The sequence below is a fragment of the Silene latifolia genome, chromosome 2 (genome assembly GCF_048544455.1).
Source record: "Silene latifolia isolate original U9 population chromosome 2, ASM4854445v1, whole genome shotgun sequence".
Lineage (NCBI taxonomy): Eukaryota > Viridiplantae > Streptophyta > Magnoliopsida > Caryophyllales > Caryophyllaceae > Silene > Silene latifolia.
The window spans coordinates 192466283-192471505 of NC_133527.1; the positions used below are offsets into that span (position 1 = coordinate 192466283).

A 5223-nucleotide genomic window follows, 5' to 3' on the forward strand; every position below is an offset into this window, starting at 1 on the left:
TCGTAAAGTCTAAAAGAAAACATAATTTTCATGTTGTTTTCTATCAACCAAACAATATCCTACGGAGTATTATGTAAGATTAGTAGAAACTATTTGAGTGTTTGCATATATTTACCAAACAATTCTTAACAAATTTGTAAGGACTTTTTTTTTTGAAAGTAAATTTGTAAGGACTTTAAGTAAAGGCAAATATTTCTTTTTATTAATATCACTTCACAAAATAACTCTAGACCACTCAAACGGGCTGGATGGGTCGGCTGGTCAGGCGGTTCATACATGTTAAACTCGAATACGGGCCAGACTAAATATGGGTGGGCTTATACGGGTTACGGGTCGAAAAAGTTACATTTTCCAGATGAAAAAAAAACTACATTTGTACAAACTCACGGTTCATACATGTTAAACTCATTAATTATTTATTCTACGAAGATCAAAAACTTATATTTTCCAGATGCAAAAAAAAACTACATTTGTACAAACTCACTTACAAACAGAACACTATTTAGTTACTCGTGCATGACGATTATAACTTTTATATACACAAATCATAAAAAAAAAAACTTAATTTATTTGTATATACTCATATTCTTAAAAAATTATTTCAATGTATTTGTATATACTCACATTCTCAAGAGAAAACTAATGTTAAGAAAGTAAACATAACTTCTCAATTGCGAAGATACAATTAGAGACGGATCGATATTATTACCGTCACAACGACGGGCACAAAATCTAGTTACTAATAAAACAAGGTGCATCAGGAAAAAGATCCGAATTTTTTACAAAAAAATTACAATTTTTAATGATGATAGTCTTTATTGACATCCTTTAAATCCTCCACTGCCATATATACTACAACCCCTTACATACTCTTCTAGATTTCAAATACAAAAGATGACCACCAACGATTAAGTCATGAATCAGAATTCTCTCCAATTTCTTATCTATTTCCTCTAATCGATTCATATATTATTTTACCTCCCTCTTATTATCTTCCATTGCTTAACCCTCGGTCGTAAATTATTTAAAAAATGAATATAGATAACCAAAAGAAAATGGAGAGGATCGTAATTGAAGCAGTGTATATAAACCACTAATATATTACTTCCTCTATGCATTTTTATACACACAAATAATATGTATTTGACTCGTCTTAAGTTTAAGACGAATAGTGCCGTTTTATGAGAGACTTATTGTATATAAATACCTACAATCTCAAGAGCAAGAGGGCAATAATATGATTGCACTCTAAATGGCCAATCAAGGTTGATGATAAATACGTTACATCAAAAAAATAGTTCAAAAAACTTGACCCACGAAGCACATGTTACTCCAATTATTAGAAAGAAAAACTGGTTAGGATACTGCATGGTAGTATAGGATTGTGTCCCACAATTTGTGGGCACTTCTTTGGCTTTTCGTAAAACTAGAATTTACTCAAATTTGTTACTTCTTCTCTATCCCCCTCCTTCTTCATACCTTTGATGTTTTCTTGTTTTTAACCCTTCTTCCCAATGGCAGGTAACGAAGGGGACAAACAAAGACGATAATCATGAACATCATATCTCGTTTGTGGCGAGGCTTTTTTCAGGCAATTCTAAAGTCTCCAACTATTTCACAATACTAAAAAAATAAAAAAAATAAAAAAAAATATTAAGGATATGATATTTCAACACACTAAAAGAATAAAAAAACATTAAAGATATGAACCAAACTAAAAGATAAAGTTTGTAATATAGGTAAGTCTCATATTTGTACCAAACAAAAAGTCTAATATGACTCAAATACTTCTATAACACCGGCTACAGTATTATATATACTCAATCCTCTTGCTTAATCATAAACCATTGGACTTCTTTCTATTGTTTTGTACGCAACTTTTTTTGGTTTGTTCATGTCGTATTACATTGATTGGCGATTTCTTTGTTTTTCTTTTCTTTTCGCAGCACGATTAGATTTCATACAATAATATTCATCTTATTACGTACGAATGTGATTGAATTCTTCTTATTTACCTTCAAACGTTACACACTATGTAATTCAATATGCTCCTTTATTTTATTTGCCTATGATATGTATGCTTATTAAATAAACTTTGTTGGTATCGCAGGATATAATATGAAGATTGAAATAGGAGGTTCAATTTTAGGAGCTTTAACCGAAAGGAGGACCGAGCTTGGGTTCGTCTCCAAACTACAATTTCTTTGGTGTTTTTATATTTTAGTATGCTTTTTAGTTTTTTCGTTGAGATTACGTTGTTTACGCTTTAATTCAAAATCTAATTTGTCACTATTGGTATTTTTTTTGCAGGAAATTTTTCCCGTTTTACTTCTATGATTGTATTTTAACAGGGGTATTATGTTAATGATGACTATAATTTCTAATGATGACTATAATTTTCTACCACATTCCATTATTTAATACGGTATGCAGCTCTTCCCTGACAAATAAAAGGTTGGAAAGTGCTTGCCATATATAGGTAAACGATTGATCGAGATACAAAAAATAGAATAGGTAAACAAAAAATGCGAGGGACGGAGGGGACTAGGGAGTATATGATTAACAGACGATAAAGCATATCTACTCTATATTAACAGACGAGGACCATGAGGTTCTCCATGCATAATCCCGTACGAGTATTGCTTAATTAATTCTCAAACATTATGTAGTCTATTATTGTGAACACAGCATGATGAATGAGAACTTTTCGAGTGTTTACATATAGTCCAAGTTAAAATTTAAGAATGATTTTCGAGCAATGTAATGAATATCATAGTTCTTTTCTTATTTGATCGATTTCAATAATTGTAACAATACTAATTATGCATAGTCGATTTACTTTCTAACAACACAAAAGGATTCTTAAAGTAAAATAAACACTATAGAATAAGGAGTATAATTTTTGGAGGCGCCTCTCTAGGGACTCTACTCATATTTTATAGTGTATACCAGTATTGTGTTTGCAAATTTGTTATTAGAGTTGTTTATCATAGAAATTCGTTTATGAGACTTACATATTGACCGTGGTTTCGGTAATGTGCGGCAAATTCAGACTTAAAATAAGTGGTTATGCATCTAATTTTATTGGATATAATAGAAATCGTAAACGAAAATCATTTACGATAATACAATAATTAGTAAGTGTAAATAACATCACCAAAATGCAATAACTATAAAACAATACTTTAACAAAACCGTCCCCGCTTTTAATTTTGTTAAAAGCCGTTTCCGAAATTCATAAACTAAAAAGCGAGAATTATATTTTCACATTAAATTGTTTTTAAAGTCCAAGGGCATAAAAGGAATAAATGAAAAAATAGGGGGCGTAATAGTAAAAAAAAAGGGCGTGATATAAAGCATATCTCTATTTTATATCCCTAGCACTTGAAGGTGTTGATTAAGTAACAAATGGATAATAGGTTGGATGGAAAATCAAATTACGCTTTAAAACTATTCTCAATATAGAAAGGTTAACAAATGAATGAGACACTCATAAATAAAAATAGCCAACAAATAACAGGAAAAGAACACTAATTATACTAATTATTCATGACCTATTAATATCGAGTAAAAACTTTAGTCGTAAAGTCTAAAAGAAAACATAATTTTCATGTTGTTTTCTATCAACCAAACAATATCCTACGGAGTATTATGTAAGATTAGTAGAAACTATTTGAGTGTTTGCATATATTTACCAAACAATTCTTAACAAATTTGTAAGGACTTTTTTTTTTGAAAGTAAATTTGTAAGGACTTTAAGTAAAGGCAAATATTTCTTTTTATTAATATCACTTCACAAAATAACTCTAGACCACTCAAACGGGCTGGATGGGTCGGCTGGTCAGGCGGTTCATACATGTTAAACTCGAATACGGGCCAGACTAAATATGGGTGGGCTTATACGGGTTACGGGTCGAAAAAGTTACATTTTCCAGATGAAAAAAAAACTACATTTGTACAAACTCACGGTTCATACATGTTAAACTCATTAATTATTTATTCTACGAAGATCAAAAACTTATATTTTCCAGATGCAAAAAAAAACTACATTTGTACAAACTCACTTACAAACAGAACACTATTTAGTTACTCGTGCATGACGATTATAACTTTTATATACACAAATCATAAAAAAAAAAACTTAATTTATTTGTATATACTCATATTCTTAAAAAATTATTTCAATGTATTTGTATATACTCACATTCTCAAGAGAAAACTAATGTTAAGAAAGTAAACATAACTTCTCAATTGCGAAGATACAATTAGAGACGGATCAATATTATAACCCGTACAACGTACGGGCACAAAATCTAGTTACTAATAAAACAAGGTGCATCAGGAAAAAGATCCGAATTTTTTACAAAAAAATTACAATTTTTAATGATGATAGTCTTTATTGACATCCTTTAAATCCTCCACTGCCATATATACTACAACCCCTTACATACTCTTCTAGATTTCAAATACAAAAGATGACCACCAACGATTAAGTCATGAATCAGAATTCTCTCCAATTTCTTATCTATTTCCTCTAATCGATTCATATATTATTTTACCTCCCTCTTATTATCTTCCATTGCTTAACCCTCGGTCGTAAATTATTTAAAAAATGAATATAGATAACCAAAAGAAAATGGAGAGGATCGTAATTGAAGCAGTGTATATAAACCACTAATATATTACTTCCTCTATGCATTTTTATACACACAAATAATATGTATTTGACTCGTCTTAAGTTTAAGACGAATAGTGCCGTTTTATGAGAGACTTATTGTATATAAATACCTACAATCTCAAGAGCAAGAGGGCAATAATATGATTGCACTCTAAATGGCCAATCAAGGTTGATGATAAATACGTTACATCAAAAAAATAGTTCAAAAAAACTTGACCCACGAAGCACATGTTACTCCAATTATTAGAAAGAAAAACTGGTTAGGATACTGCATGGTAGTATAGGATTGTGTCCCACAATTTGTGGGCACTTCTTTGGCTTTTCGTAAAACTAGAATTTACTCAATTTTATTACTACTTCTCTATGACCCCCCCTCCTTCATACCTTTGATGTTTTCTTGTTTTTAACCCCTTCTTCCCAATGGCGGGTAACGAAGGGGACAACCAAAGACGATAATCATGAACATCATATCTCGTTTGTGGCGATAATCATGAACATCATATTTCGCTTATGGCGGTCACATGCTTATAACATCTCATAAGTCA

At 30.7% G+C, this 5223-nt stretch overlaps 1 long non-coding RNA gene across 1 annotated transcript; it reads left to right on the plus strand.

Annotated features, from left to right (window-relative positions):
- Window positions 1–1791: 1791 nt before the first annotated feature.
- On the plus strand, window positions 1792–2387 carry LOC141632157 (uncharacterized). Its single transcript, XR_012537763.1, has 2 exons — window positions 1792–2180; window positions 2311–2387. It is a non-coding gene; the product is annotated as an uncharacterized LOC141632157 (long non-coding RNA).
- The last annotated feature ends 2836 nt before the right edge of the window (window positions 2388–5223 follow it).